The 17,361-nt window shown below is 34.1% G+C and overlaps 1 protein-coding gene across 12 annotated transcripts in view; it reads right to left on the bottom strand.

Moving 5' to 3' along the window:
* Positions 1 to 17,361, bottom strand: part of LOC150103132 (TOX high mobility group box family member 4-A-like) — a 540,588-nt gene that overhangs the window by 100,967 nt on the left and 422,260 nt on the right. The window lies entirely within an intron of this gene.

Raw genomic sequence — 17,361 nt, 5'->3', positions numbered from 1 at the left:
TCATTTCCTACCCTGCCATTTACTAACAAGAACCAGCTTTTCTATTTCCCTTACATCAGTGGCATTCTCTTCGAAAAATTGCTTCTTTGTTAGCAGAACCTTCTGTGACTATCAATACAAATAAGTATCTCAGTCCTCATTCTGAAATTTGCCCACATCACTCTAGTTTAAATTGCATGTGATTTGTCTTTATAATGTTGAATTCTATGCTACCAATCATTCCTTTCTATGATCACTGTTGTCCAAACACCTATAGTTACTTTTAACATTATATCACCTGTTGCAGTCTTCTTTCTTTCAGTAACACCAAATATGCTGATACAGAACTTCTATAATTCTCATGCTAGCTGGACTCCCAATTCCATTGATACTTATGACAATAGTGGCTATGTCCAGTTTTGCTGATGGTGGGTTCAAGAATTTTCCTGTAGCTGACTTTTTACTATTTGCCTTAGTTCTCTAACAAAAACAGTAACACCTAGCCAGCATGACATTTCTTCATGTTGTCCCATCAATTCTGTATTGGCTTAGAGAGTCTAGCTGGCTACATCACAAGCTCCTAGTCCACTCTCATTTAATTCAGGTCGATACCTAATAATGAGAATCAGTATAAGGAGGTACCGGATATGTGGAGTCTCACACTATTTATTTTATCTAACTTTGACTCTTCTTCATCTTCTTGTGGACTTCACAACCATCTCGAGGATAAAGTGGTTGGTCCTATGCCTCCTGGTGTATCCTATGTCTGTAGATGTGTGTGTGTGTGTGTGTGTGTGTGTGTGTGTGTGTGTGTGTGTGTGTGTGTGTGTGTGTGTGTGTGTGTGTGTGTGTGTGTGTGTGTGTGTGTGTGTGAGGCCAGTTTGCCTGTTCTGGGGGACGAAAAACCTAGTTTCCAGGTGAAAAAAAAACCCTACTTCCGTGTGAGATCAGCTAACTCACCTTTAGTTGAAAGAGACCAGATAAAGTTCCTCACATCACGGACAGGAATTGAACACAGGTCTTTTTGAACAAAGGGCTTCGCCTATAGCGACTGAGCTATGGAGGTTCCAACTTTGATTCTTAAGCAACCTTAAAACCAAATCTGTGTTTAAACTCATTTGAAAGAACCTAATTATGCCTTTCATCTCTGAATTAAATAATCTAATGCAATTTTTTGTGGAAATGAGTTATATAAAAGCCATTAATAAGATTTCTGTATCCTAAAATTTCTGATATATGCATAAGAAAATACAGAATTCCTCTATAATTCCTTTGCTTATCTCTTACAACACTTTGAAGAGACAGTCTTGAAAGAAAAGTTCCTTCTAATTACAAACATGAACTATTCAGACTAAACCAGTTAAAGTCTTGTTCTAATTTATTTTTAATGTCACTAACCAATTTTTGATTGCTAGTTTCAGTGAGTTTTTATTAGTTCAATTAATGGATTTCTGCTTTTGGTATAGTTTTATGCTTTTGTTTGTGTGTATGCATGCACACACATTAAAGTAGTTTAATTGATATGATTGGTATGATGAATTCAAGTTACAAAAGCAATCACCAGGCCAAATGAAAATTTGCATTGCACCACTGAGTCCTTATGACAGTAATTAAAAACTTTATTATTATTATTTGACACCTCCAGGGAGTCCAAGGACTCATTGAGGGAGGACACCTGCTCTACAACTCCATCTCCACCACTCAATCACCAACTAACCGGAACTACACCAACGCCATCTATTGCCGACCACCACTTAACCAAGAACTTGAGGTTCTTGTTTCTATAAGTAGATTCCAGTTAATCAGCACAGCCATTTTATTGGGACAAGTCTAGAAGAACAAACACAAACTGAGAATATAATAAGAATTTGCTTTATTTGGGACACAATGTTGTTTAATTGGTCCAGCCAGTAACCTCTACCAATGGAGCGTTAGAAAAATTACATAATCTTGCTTCAAAAATTCCGTGCTGATGACATCTACAATGCTGATGAAATGGGGCTATTTTTTTTATCATGCCACAACAGATAGTTGTCCATGTTACACACACACACACACACACTTTGGATCAAAGAAAACAATGCATCATGTAACAGTGTTATGATATCAAAAAAATTGAAAGATGTCAGGAATTGACAAATAAAATGAAAGCTGTTAGTTACTGGAAAAAGGGCCAATCCATAGTACCAGATCAGTATCATGAATGACAAAAATGAATAAATGACATCTGAATTTTTTTTACAAATTGGGACATAAATTACAAAAGAAATCAAGAAAAATTTTACTGGTTCTTGCAACTGCTAAGGAGATCAAGTGCATAGTTTATGGGCTGATAGCCCAGCAAGACACTGTTTTGCTCACTGTGGTTTTAAGTATTCAATCATGGATATGACAATAATAGTGAAAATGCATCCCATCAGAAATTGTTTGCATCCACTGATGACAGCCTTCAATACTAAAACGACAATGAAGATTTGGAAGATGAAACTGTGGAGGAAATCAGAAAACATTGAAAGATGTTAGAAAAACAAGAAACTGATGAAGATGACACTCCCAAGCATGAATAAGTAATTAACCAGGATGCTAGAAAAATTATTGCTAGATTACAACCATTCCTTGTAGGAATGGCAATCTTATATCAGCACCAGATACCTGGATTGATTTTGTTCAATTAGTCAGTAAAAACAAACAGGTTACACTCAATTAATTCCTAGAACATCATTAACTGCTAAGAACTGCATGTGCATTTAATATGCATCTAAATTAATTAATTTGCTTTAATTAAACCCAACTGTTCACTCACTCAAATGAAAAACTTGTATTTTTTCTTATATACATATACCTTTTAAACTCTTTATGTGCACCTTCGTGTAACTGGAACAGCCACTTAATTGGATGAAATTAAGTTAATCTTGATGTGATCCAATCAATCAGAATCTACTATATATCTCCTTTGAATTAGAGGATATACAATTGATACAGCCTCCCCCCTTTTTTTTTGTTTTTATAAATAGCACTATAACCACATTTGTTTAACTGAGCTAACAAAAGAAATCTAATTGTAGTAATATTATAATCACACAATTTCATAGTATGACATTTCTGGCATCTCCTCAGAAGGTTACGGTATAGTACACCAGTAGCTATATTTCAGTTTGTGAGAATGTTCACTACAGCTACTCTCAAGGCAATTTTGGTTTTTATTGTTTATTATAAATAACACTATAACCACATTTGTTTAACTGAGCTAACAAAAGAAATCTAATACGTATTGTGATGTGTCTAAAAATTTATGATATCTATCATAGACACATCGCAATACGTATAATAACATACACATAATACAATACGTGTGTGTGTGTGTGTGTGTGTGTGTGTGTGTGTGTGTGTGTGTGTGTGTGTGTGTGTGTGTGTGTGTATATATATATATATAATATTTTTCATGTAATACAAATATAAAAAAAGAAAAAAATGAAGATAATTGATAATAAAATATATCATGCATATGTCATTTTGTTCTGCATGACAGGGATAATTTAATTAACCAATGGGATAATTTAATTAACACCAATTGCCACTTACCAGTATCCAGCAGTATCCCTCAACTTAACCCTGTGGGTGTTGCATTGTGAAGAGTAAGAGTAAGTGTTTTAGAATTGTTTTCTAAGATGAAATACTGGTTACTTTTCTCAGCTTAATAAAAAAAATAATGAAACTTGACCTAAGCCTTCTATGAGAAGTAATTAAACTGCCTAAATATTGTGAGTATAATTATATGCATTTGTTTATGTTTTTAATAATTAAATTTTTTAGAAAATATCTTGGAGCTTGTGAGCATCTGAAAAATGTCCTATGAGGCTTCAGTCTAGAAAACTTGGCCAACAATGGTGTAGTAAAGCACTCACGCACAACTACCTAATCAGAGCACAAGCATACTTAAGACTTCTCTGGCTTTGAAGTTTATTACTGTTCTTGGTTAAACTGTGGATTATCAACAAAATAATGTTAATAATCCACATAATTTTTAAGACAGTTTTTGTCGCAATTTGCCAAACTACTGTTTGAATTTGATTTAAATTAACTACTGAAAGTAGCAGCAACTCATGATTCTGAGAATAACTTCGAAATTTATTTGCATATAAAATGTATAAGATGACCCCCCCCCAAGAAGGGGGAGTAAAAATAAACCACATTAATGAATGAAATCTAAATAGCATACAGTGATGATGGCTCTCCTGTTTCACTTTAAAGCATTATTACCAAACACAAAAAAATGCATAATAACTTTAATGACCTTAAGCCACATTAGCACAAAATAAATTTTCATGAGTAAAACTATGCAAGTAATGAAATCTGCACACTGGCTCTAAAAAGAATTTATAAAATAACTGCTTGTCAGAAACATACAAAATTAAGACTCCATCAATTTCCATTGTTTTATCACCCCTGATGATGAACAAGTTTACTCTAGCCAACAAAGAAAATGCATTAGCTGCTACACTCTTCTTATCATTTTCATTAGCATATATCTGTAATGTGCATTAACACTGTCTGTGATCAATTTATCCCAAAGCAGATAAAATGCATTAGCATTAGTCACAATTTAACAGGCATAGTAATGAGATATCTGGCCTCATTCAGGACCTTCATGCTGGAATTTTTTCCCCCAGTTTCTACATCAGAGATAAATCTTGGATTATTTTACAGGTGATGTTATACTATTACTACTGCTGCTTTAAACAAAATAAATTGGTTTAGATTAAGTCATTTACATTCCTGTTTTATCAAATTGTCCTTAGCATGAATGACAAGAGAAAACCTCAGGTTAATGATAAACAAAATGTAAAACAAGATTTCTTTACAAAAAAGAAGAAAAAAAAAAAACATTTTCATAAAATTAGTTTTGTTCCCCTTTTTATGAAAGATCTAACATTCTTTACTGAACTCTGATAACATTCATAAATGTACAGTCCTCTTCTGGGGATGTAAAAGAAAAATCAATAGTAATCAAGTAGACGTAGAGAGAGAAAGAGAGAGAGATGCTCAGAGCTAAAATTTTGCTGAGGTACTTCTTTTTAACAAACATACTGACATAGGTCTCTAGAGCCTCTTTTCATGACAAGCTGCTTCTAATCGATTGCAACTGCTATTCACACTTTTAGCTGCATTCCCTGCACCTCTCTGTAAATTCTAAGCAAGATCTGTCTATTGTATTTGGAAATGGATTTCAAGTCCTTTTCCTGCATGCATCTCCTTGAAAATTTAATAACATTTTAGCAAACAAGACTTGGTATTTCTGAAGTACTCTCAGCATTATTGAGCGAAGGGGAATCTCCAATTACTCAACATGAAGTTTAATTTTCTGCAAGTTCTTATGTAGATAAGAGGAAAAGACAATCTATTTAGACTCCCCAGAGATGAACACCACTATCATTCAAGAGTTTTAAGGTATCATTTCAAAGGCAAGTTTCTTTGGAGAACTACATTCATTTCCTAAATATGCAAATATCTTTAGAAACACATAGATGGACTGAAATGAAGTGCACTTTTTGTTTGTTTTATCTACACATTGCTGCCAAGTCATTTCCTTAACTCTATTCATTTATTCTAATTCTTTCATCTATACATTCAAACATACAGTTTTCTTCCTAAAAGAATTAAGACAGTCTATTTTCATTCAGGCTTATCCTAGTTACCAAGATACTTGCCTTTAGACAAGCATACGATATAAAGATATAAATATATTTAAAGGCAAATTTTGATATAGTTTTCATTGTTTTCAGGTGTGTGATTCATTAATAATTGCTGTAAGTGTGCATAAGCAACAAAAAATTATATTCTTTTATATCATACACTCAAGTATGGGTTGGCCAAGCAATTAGCATATTCACTCTCCAATAGGCCACAGGTTTTCGAATCCTGCCATAAGCATGAATGTTTGCAATTTTTTTTTTTTTTTTAGGTGGGAGATGAATTTTGTAGGGTACGTGAAGTCTCTGGATTATGTAGAAAATAAAATAAAAATAAAAAAATAAAAAAATAAATAAATATATAGATTGGATACACTAACCACTCGGGCAGCCTAGTTGGCTGAGTGGTTAGCATATCTGCTCTCAAGTCAAAAGGCTGCGAGTTCAAATCCCACCGTGGGCATGGATGTTTGGGATTGTCTATGGAAATACTAGTGGTGGTGGCCGGCGGCAGATAGCATTGGTGTAGTTGAGGTCAGTTGGTGGATTGAGTGGTGGAGACAGAATTGTGGATGAATCCTCCCTCAATCAATCTTTGGACTCCCTGGAGGTGTGAAATAATAATAATATATTAAATAAAAAATTAATTTTTAATCTGCTCATGGCACTAATGTGCTACAAGTTGTTTACAACCTTCCATGGGTGGGAGTGATGTAAAAAAAATGTAAAATTTACAAGGATTGAACCTAGAGCTGTTTTTGGCTTATGTACTGTAGAAAATAATTTAGTTTAATTTAGCCATTAAAATTGTCTGATTTTAAAACAGATCATTTTTAATAATGTTTTAATAAGATCATTAAAATACTGTTTTAATTGTAAAACTTAAATTAAAATTCAAAGATTCTAAATATCATTCTAGCTAGCCAGAGCAGAATTTAATATGCTTTGCCAAATTATGCTGATAAAAATAGCTCAACGAACCAGCAAAACTTAACTAAGTAATGAATATTACTGGTCAACCTAAATCCCAACTATTGTTAAATTCCATCCAACCAGAATGAAACCACAACTTTAATTTCAAAACATTGTCAATTTTGACACTGTGAGTGCCACACCTAGAAAGATACTGAAGTTGAATTAACAGAAACCATAAAAAGGTGTCTAGATATCAACCTTAGTATCTTTTTGGGTTTGGTTCCCCCTGTGATGAAACTTTAATAAAGGTCTTAACTGGTGTGGACAGTAACCCTTCCCATAATGCATAGCAACATACATGTCCAAAAGGAAGTGCTTTGCATTATGGAATACTAAGGCAGCTGCTGTGAAGTCAACAGCTTCTACATATAAATAACCTAGTTGTGATACTTCATGCAACAACTTTGTTGCTTATCCTTAGGTAAAGGATTAAACCAGAATATGGCAAGTATAATTTATCCTCATTTACTCCACCTCCATCTAAACTTTACACTTCACTGGAAGTGTCACTCAGCCTCTTCAGATTTGCCTGTAAAGTCTGCTCCACTCATAGTTCCCCCAAATTTATATCAACCATGTCGGCCTGGTTGGCCGAGTGGTTAACGTATCCGCTCTCCAGCCAAAAAGCTGTGGGTTCGAATCCCACTGTGGGCATGGATGTTTGTGATTGTCTGTGGAAACACTAGTGGTGGTGGTTGCGGTTCATTGTAATTGGTGGATTGAGTGGTGAAGATGAAGAGGTAGAGTAGGTACTAGAGTTTGGACTCCCTGGAGATGTCACGTAATAATAATAATCTGCAAACAGCTGCATATATCTCAAATGCTGGCCTGATTAATTGAGTGATTAACAGCATATCCACTCTCCAACCAATAGGCTGCAGAGGTTCAAATTCCACCATAGGCATGATGTCTGAATGTCTTTAACAGGTTGATGATATCCACCATCTAACCAGCAGGTTCAAATCCCATAGTTGCATGGATGCTTATGATTATCATCAGGTGACAGATGAATTTCATCACCTGGTGTGAGACCACTGCTGTGCTTATTGGAATCCTGAAGTAGACTGAAAAAGTTTGGTGCTTGAGCTCTAAATCCAGAAACCCTGCTCTAGAGAACGGAGAAAAGGAAAAAATCCCTGAACCTATCAACCTATCCTCAGTAATAATATGCCATGGGCTCACAACCTGTTGTGGGATGGGGGGGGGGGGGGGGTCTAAAATATCCAACCATCACATTTAGCCTAATGGAACCTATAAATAGCCCTAAATGTCAGGGTTATTTTTAGGCTGCATTTTGGGTTATTAATGTTAACTGGTGCTCAGTAAGTTAGTATGAAGTGTCTCTGTGGCAGCATTGGAACGTATCATTTGGATGGACGTAATGGTTCAAATCTCATTTAGGAGACACAATATATTTTTAAGTCTTTTAACTGAAAGAAGGTGGTTAGTCTGTCTCAAACTGGATTGTAGTAGAAATTTTCCTTCAAAAAAAGGACTGATAAAAAAAAAGCATTTAATCACTTTCAGAAAGAGACTGAAGTGCAAAAACCAATCTGTTGCACTTATAGATGGAGAGTTAATTTTCTTTTGAGAGATCCTTTTACATGTATGCATTTGTTCCAGCAAGTACTTGAATCAGTTTCCAAACTATTACTATTATTACGTGACACCTCCAAGGAGCCCAAGGACTCATTGTGGGGGGGGGGGGAAGCAATCTATCACTACAACTCAATGTCTCAACTACTCAATCCTCCCAACTACTCACAATAACTGAACAGAACTTATTCACTCTATCTAGTGAAGATACTAATAAACTTCATTTGGAAATTTCACCCGTCCTAAAATCCAAGCTTCCACCTACAAACATCACTTTAGTTGAAATAAAAGCATTACAATACTTAAGACGCAACTGCCATCTCATTCTTACTAAGACTGACAAGGAGAACTCTGCTGTTGTTATAGATTCTGCTAATTACAGGATCAACCAGCATGCTAAGAATTGGATTACAATCCCACAAACATACAACTCGAAGAACTGAACTCTTTACTAGATGAAGTTGTAAGCCTTCATGGAGACACCACAGAAAAGCTTAGAAGTTATTTTGCTAGAACCCCAGAGTGTTTTGCAGTTTCCCCAAGATACACAAGCAAGACATTCTCCTTCATCCAATTGTCAACTGAAACTGCATAGATTCACCTACTTATCGAATAGCTAAATTTGTAGCATACCTATTGAAAGCTCAGATTGATAACTCAAGCTCATTTATTAAAAATTCACCCGATTTTCTAGACAAAGTAAAAAACATTTCCCTACAACCTGATATAAAATCTCCCTTCAAATATTCCTCGAGGATACACTACATCTACTTTCAGAAGCATTTCCACAGGATATAGTGAAACGATTTGGCTTTGTTATACATGCTGGATTTATCAGAATAAAGTTTACAGTCAAGCTGAAGAAAACGCAATGTGCAATGGGAAGTCCATTGCGTTTTCTCCCCTGCACTTGCTGACTTTTATTTAAAACATTTAGAAGACATCCTCTTCCATGCACCCTCAGCCTTCATTTTGGGTTTGTTATATATATATGATGTTTTTCTTATCTGGCCCCATGATGAAGACACAATGCCTACTTTTTTCTTTATCAAATATAAACAACCTACATTCATGAATTACATTTACTATGAAAATGGGGGGGGGGAGCAACAAATTGTCCTTTTTTTGATATTCTACTCCTTTGTTCATCCTCAGGTGAATTAATTATTTCCATTTATTGAAAGCCTACTTGCACTGGACGCTACATTCAACAGCAATCAGTTCACCATCCATCATAGAAGACTGGAATTATAAAAACTTTATGACGTGGTCATACTATTTGTTCTCATCTCAGCAGGAACCCTTAAACATCAAATGATATATGACACTCAATGACTTCTCAGAAAGGACCATGCAAAAGCTTTTCAATTCCTAATATTTCTGGCATCTCAAAGCCCAGTTTCAGTATTCTTAAGAAATACAATTTAGTAGCTACTTGTCTTCCTAAAAAGGGCAATTTGTTCCCATTCCTTCTAAAGATAAACTGTCTCCTCTAGCTCTCCCTGGCATCTACCAAGTTTTTTGTGACTGTCATTGTTGTTACTTTAGACCAGGGGTCGCCAAAGTTATTTGCCTGTCGACCCCTTCAAGTGTTTCTTGACTTTTTATCGATCCCCTATATTTTACTACTATGTAATTATAATAGGACAAGCAAAAAAAGACGCTAATGTGAGTTTTTAGATTGTTTATTTTATAGTTACAGTGTTTATTGTATGTATAATATAGTATATATTATTATATTACTATTACTACTACTATCACTGGTATTACTAGTGATATTGATAAACTACTGGTATTAATACTGGTATTACTACCAGCGCTGCTCAACTCTTCAACATAGAGAAGTTAGTTCGTGAATGAATAATGATTGAATTATAATATGTATGTTGATGAATTTTAGAACATTAACGCTCACTTGTATGTCGATGCGCAAAAATGAGACTGGGATCGAATACTTGTATCAGTGAATAAGAACCACGCACGTGTTGCAATCTCGCTCCCACTGCACCGGCCAGCAGAAACCACCAACATCCGTTTATTGGTAAATACGTAATTTTGGCCTACTTGATTGGCCTCAGTAACTATTTTCATGACCTTACTCCATCTTACAGGTCCATGAATAGGACCTGTAAGATGGAGGTACTGATCCCACGGTTCACTCTTAATTGCGTTGTCATTACCTCCATGTTTTTTTGTCATGGAGGTAATCCAAGTTAACCGAATTAAATATCACCTATATAATGGTGTCTTATATTTTTCTGTCAACCCCCAATCGACCCCTTTGGCGACCACTACTTTAGACAAACTGGATATGCCCTGTGGAAAAGAGAATACACTAACACCAGTCTTACATTAGCAACAGTAAATCTGAAAAATCTGGCTTGGCACAGCATGGAATATATACAGATCACAACATTCCATGGTCTGAAACATGATTACTTCATCAGTGTGTTGGTATAAATTTGAACAAACATTCAAATTTATACAGATTGAGGCTTTACTTCACTGTCTGAACTTAAATTGGAATGACTGTCTCTCTCTCTCCATCTAAGATATGGGAAAGTCTTATTCTAATCACACAATTTTTTTAAGAGCTAATGAATTGATCAATATTTTCTCAGTTATACCATTGCATTGTTTTATGTATAACATCACAAGGTGGCTCTTTACTTTTTCAAATATATTGTTCGCATTCTATTTTGTCTGTTGTTCCCACTGATGATTGCCTATAATATTCAGGCTGAAATATATGGACTTAAATAAATAGTATTACTTATTGTGTTTTTGTTTTTTTTTTTAAATTGAAGAAACCTATCATGGCACAAGTATCTCTTAAACCAGCACTTCCCAAACTGTAGGCCACAGCCCCCTTGGGGGCTGTAGCTTTAGTTGAGGGGGGGGGGGGGCGTGAAATAATGAAAACAAATTTAAAATGTTTTAAAACTAAGTAGATTTTTCTTGTATTTACTTTGAATGCTCTCCAGGGAAGCTCCAAATCTTCCTGTCCCTTTCATCATGCGTTCGTAATCGGGGACTGTTGATATTGACTTTATATACATATCAAAACTCGTTTTATATTATAACTCTCATCCGAGTTAGTTTTCTGTTACCAATAAAAGTTTTGCATACACTTCACACATGAAAAAAGCTTAAACAAGTTCATGTGAGGAGATAGTAACTCGCTTGCAGTGGTAAACAACACGCCCTCCCTAAGAGCCACTATACTGCAGAGGCAATAAAAACAAGTACTTTTATTATGCCAGTGAATAAGGTATGAGGAATCTGTGTAATATATTTCTCAACAAATAGTGCAATTAGAGACAACTGGGATAAAAACTAATGAATCACATGTCCCCTCATACAGAAACTATGCTGTATAGCAGGGTTTCTCGAACTGTGTTCCGCGACAATTTCTGAAATTTGTCATTTGAGTTTTCTAAGCATTTTTCATGAATAAATATTTCATAGTAAAAATATTCTGAGGAGAATAATATTTGTGAATATGTTGAAAAGCTCAGACCCAGATCTGTGTATCGTTAATTTTCACACATCGAAACCTTTCAACATTTGGGAGAGGGAATGCTGCTGTTTATGACAGGTAATAAAAATTGGTTGAAAGCCCATTACAACAATTGGTGTCATATCTTCTGTTCTCAAAACTGAAGGAAATGATATCTGTGTAGCAAATGTCAGTGACCAAGCAGCATATTTTTAAATATGGAAGTATTCATGAATTATCGTTAATTTTCACACATCGAAATCTTTCGACAATCAGGAAAGAGAATACCGCCGTTTATGACCGATCATAAAAATTGCCTGCAAGCCGATTACAACAATTGCCAGCGTGTTCTCAAAACTGAATGAAATAACATCTGCGTTGCAAATATCAGTGACAAATCAGCAAGGAAGTATAAAGAAAATTTTTCCACTGAAATTGAAGAGTAGTCTGTATTCGGTTCTCAAATCTATTACTACTGAATACTTTCTTCACAAGTTCATATTGCAGTGTGTAAGTGCTTGTTCTGAAACCAGAGTGCCGTGATTTTTTTAAAAGTAATAGGAATACAGAGTTAAAATTAATAAGAATAAGGGACAAGGCACTTTGTTTAATTTTGGTATTAAGAAATCTCTTATTGAAGGTGTTTGTGATGGAACAGATAGTGAGTCATCCACCTCAAGCCTACAAAGATCTCCAGGAAGTACAAAAGGAGGGGAATACTACCAGTACACAGGAGAAACAGTCTGCATTTACTCGTAAGTACTTATAATAATATTATAAATATATTTGGTGATCAGAATGGGATATGTCAATGAAAATCGGCACAAATTAATTTAATGATGTTTGCCTAAAGAAACTACGACAGGCTACAAGATTTCATTAGTCCAGTGATTGATAACCAATTTAAATGTAATTTATATTTGTCAACATGCCACACCGTATACATAAGTGTACTAATACTCTTTATGATGATTATGCCATAATTAATTATTAATACTTATGTTAATGTATGAACTTTAAAAAATTTGGAAAGGTATTTACGAGTAAATTTGTTGGGACCGGGCCCTCGGGAAAAAAAAAATTAGCTAACGTCTTTTTATTCCCGTATACAGGGAGTAAGCGAGGCGACTTTTAAAAAAAAGAATTCTTCTTACCTTTTAACTAATTTTATAATTAATATCTAATTTATTTCGAACTATTTAATTTTTGTTACTGAACATTTTATCAAATCATTCTTATTATAATTGCTTTTACATTATTTGATACAGTTTAGTGCTTTTCTTTCAAGTATTGTTACAATTTATATTTACTTTTGTGTGTTGCAGTCTTTTTTTTTTTTTTTTGCATTATGCATTTACTTTTATATTATTCGACATTTCTTATTTATAATCTTATTGTTTTGCATACTAAAGTTACCTTTACAACACAATTCTATTTGTTTTTATTATAGCTCTGACAAATATTGGAATTTAAATATTATTGAAAAAAATACCCATGGATTCTTATTTAAAGACAGGAACTTTAACACAAGGAGGAGTACTTCTGCTGACACATCTACTTGTATGATTGGAGAAGATATGGAATTGCAAACGGCGGTTTCTTCAAAAGCTGTTATTAAAGAACAGACCAAAACGGAAGCACCATGAAAGTTATTTAAATTATGGATTTACGTGTATTGGCAATACACATGCTCCTGATGTTTTATGTAATAAAATACTAGTAAACAGTTCTTTGGCTCCAGCTAAATTTCGTAGGCACTTCGAAACGAAACACACTGATTACAAAGGAAAAGATATACATTTTTTAAAGAGATGACGTGACTCGCTAGAAAAATCTAAACTTCAAATGGCTATAATTGCTTCAACTGAAAATGCAACAGAGGCATCTTTTTGCGTGAGTTACCGCATTGCACTTCATGGTGAAGCTCATACAATTGGTGAGACGCTCATTAAGCCTTGTGTGAAAGACATTGTATCATGCATGTTAAACGAGCAGGTTGCTAAAAAAATAGATGCAGTACAATTATCAAATAATACTGTTTCACGCCGCATCAAAGATCTTTTTGCTGACATAGAAAAAGAGCTAATTCATTGACTTAGACTGCAGTGAATATTCATTGCAAATGGATGAATCTACAGATGTCGCAGGACTTGCTGTATTACTAGTGTTTGTTCGTTACATATTTGATAAAAGTATTGAAGAAGATTTACTCATGTGCGAACATCTACAAGAAAAAACTACCAGAGAAGATATATTCAACTGTATTAATAAATATATTACAAAACAGGAAATCGGTTGGGAGAAGTGTATCATTATTTGTACAGATGGTGCTCAAGCAAAGGTAGGAAAGATGAAGGGAGTTGTAACACATATCCTGCAAGTAGCTACAAGAGCCACCAAAAGTCATTGTGTTTTGCATAGACAAGCACCAGTAACAAAAAGAATTCCTACATATTTAAAAACTATTTTGGATGAAGCCGTAAAAATGATCAACTATGTAAAATCTCGACCACTTCAATCCAGATTATTTAAAATTTTGTGCGTTGAAATGGGTAGTGCACATAACGCACTTTTATTACATACTGAAGTGAGATGGCTATCCAGAGGAACAGCTTCGTAGTGAGTTAATGTTCTTCTTGATGTCACATAATTTAGGACAAAATTTTATTGAATTATTAAGAAATTCTTCATGGTTGATGAGTCTTGCATATCTGGCAGATATTTTTACAAAGTGCAATGAAATTAACTTATCATTACAAGGAAAGAATATTATAATTTTTAATACAAGAGATAAAACTGCATCTTTTGATAGGAAGTTGAATTCTGGATTTCTACAGTTGAACAGAATACTTTTGATTGTTTTCCCACCTTGCATGAATTTTTGACTGAAATAAATTCTAAAGTAAATGAAGAAGTATCTAACGTAATTTTAGAACACTTGCATGACTTTGCATGACTTGCAATTAACCCTTTTGCAATATTTTCCAAAATGCAGTGAGGACAATTCCTGGGTTCTGAATCCATTTACAGTGACAGCTAAGCCAGCAGGCTTTAGCGCAAGTGACTAGGAAAATCTAATTGACTTAATTAGTGACTCTGATTTAAACCAAAATTACAAGGAACTGCCAATAAATGATTTCTGGACAAGCGTGTCAAAACTAGCTATTCTTGTTTTACTTCCTTTTACAATGAGATATTTATGCGAGGCAGGATTTTCATATTATGCTGCAACGAAATCAAAGTTCAGGAACCGATTCGACGCTACCCCAAATATGAGAATTCAACTTTCTAATATTGTGCCTGATATCCAAAGAATTTGTAATTCAAAGACCCAAAAACATCGGAGTCATTAAGAACTTAATTTGCAATATACGTTTTACTATTTTTATGTGTTCTGTTGTTATAATTAACATTTGACAATAAATGATTTTTTTTTTCTTAACGCTTAGATTTACTCATTTATTTTATTTATATTTACCTAACCTATAAAACCAGCACACAGGAGAAAAAGTCTGCATTCACTCATAAGTACTTATAATAATATAAATTTTTGGTGATCAGAATGGGATATGTCAATGAAAATCAGCACAAATTAATTTAATGGTGGTTTAATTGATGTTTAATTAATCATTAATTAATAATTAATTATCAATTATTAATAATTAATGACAAATTATTAATTAACAATAAAATAAGCGAAATTACCAATTAATTATTAATTAATACATTGCAAAATAACCAAGGTGTTCCGTGAACATTTCAGGATTTGTGAAGTGTTCTGTCGTAGAAAAAGTTTGAGAAACCCTGCTGTATAGACTGAAAGAAAACAATGTGTTGCATGGGCAAACACAGTATCTAACTAAAAACTATTGTTATTAGTTAGATGTGTGTGAGTTCGATTTCCCAAGGCAGCAATAAAATTCAATCGAACGTGTTAAAATTCGTAAAAGTGTTAAAACTAAGTTATATATATAATGATCTTGTGTTGTGTACAAGTTATGGCAGTTTCACATATGGAATTCGGTTGAAGAGAGTTAGCATTTCAACTCAATTGTCAGCTATGCTTTTATCTTTCGGTTGCGCGATCTTTTGTTAATACCGCACTAATCATATGCACGTTTTAATAACCTGCCTTTGCTGTCTGTTTCACGTTAGGCTTAATTACCTTAAAGGGAGAAAAGTCACAAAAGAGAAAAATGTTCCTGGTCTGGGGGGATTCCCTTATTCAGGTAATATTCACTAATTTCATGTTATCAGTCTGTGGTGTGCCAGTATCAGTAAGTGGTGATATTATTTGATCTATTCTACGTTAAAAAATTTAACCCTGAGATGGATAAGTGACTGATAAAAAAAAAAAAAATTCCGCGAACAATCAGAAGAAGCAGAAACAGACTCAAAAAAAAAAAAAAGGACAGTATTTCATATTTTACCAGAACAGCCCGCATCGTCATCAGAACCAAACGGTAATAGGCAAAAAATGTAATATATGCATTTGATTTTTGCAGTATTTACTGTGTACGTTTTGTATTGAATATAAATACAATAAATATTATATAATATATCTCTCTATTAAGATTTTTTTCAAGGGGGGCCGTGAAATATTTTAATTTTTGCAAAGGGGGACCCTGACATCCAGAAGTTTGGGAAGCACTGTCTTAAACAACAATAAAATAACATCCTACACGCTATACATATTTCCATTTTAGCGAGTAGGCTAAGAGAAACCGTTGACAATATCTCTTAGTTTATCGGAAGGTTCAGACCAAAAACCAGTGAAGAAAGAAAATAGAAATCCAGTTTGAACAGAACAGAGATAATGACAACATTAAACAAAATGGGATCATGAGATTGTAAGTCTTAAATTCATAATAGCACTTCATAGTATAAACCACCAAGAGAGGAAAAAAGACATCTTATTGAACTTATATTTCAAATTCAAATTGTAACTGACACAGAACTAATGTCCTTACATGGTGCCCTCTATGGGTCAAATAGCTACAGTGTTAATTTGGGGAAGTCAGGCTATCAGGTCGCAGAATGGCTCTTTCCAGAAGCTTTGACAATTAATGCAACTGCAACCATCAATTTGCTTCATAGCTGATGCTGATTTTAAAAATAGTCTATCAGGTCTATAATGACGTCTACATAAAACCTGATGTCTTTTTCCATCTAATCTTATTTGAAGGAGTATTCAGAGAATGGTTTGCCATTTCTGATGTACCATACAGATCAATGTCATTTTTTTTTGTTGTTTTTTGTTCTTCAAGGCGGATGTAAACTGTTGTATCAATCTGTCCAAAAGTTAAACTGCAGGCACAAAGAATTTCATACGCTCTAAGATGTGCAAGAAAATGAAGTTGGTCTTTACGAAAACGGATGAAAGTAGCTAACCAAATGAGAGGTTTGAAAGAAGAAAGAATGGAGATCATATTTGCAGAGAACTTTGTCTCTTTTTTAAAATTTATTTTTAGCTTTAATATATGGGATGTGGATAGTTGTACTGTTATCTTCTGTGTTGGATGTAGGAGGTTACATGCACTATTTTATCTATATTATAGGGGTTATAGCCATTGGCTAAAAATATCCAACACAGAAGATCACAGCAAAACTATCATGTGAGGA

Source organism: Typopeltis vanoorti, chromosome 9, assembly GCF_054136105.1.
Source record: "Typopeltis vanoorti isolate ZY-2024b chromosome 9, IOZ_Tvanoo_1.0, whole genome shotgun sequence".
Taxonomy (NCBI): domain Eukaryota; kingdom Metazoa; phylum Arthropoda; class Arachnida; order Uropygi; family Thelyphonidae; genus Typopeltis; species Typopeltis vanoorti.
The sequence above is the reverse complement of the archived record's forward strand: the minus strand, read 5'-3'. Positions and strand labels throughout refer to the sequence as shown.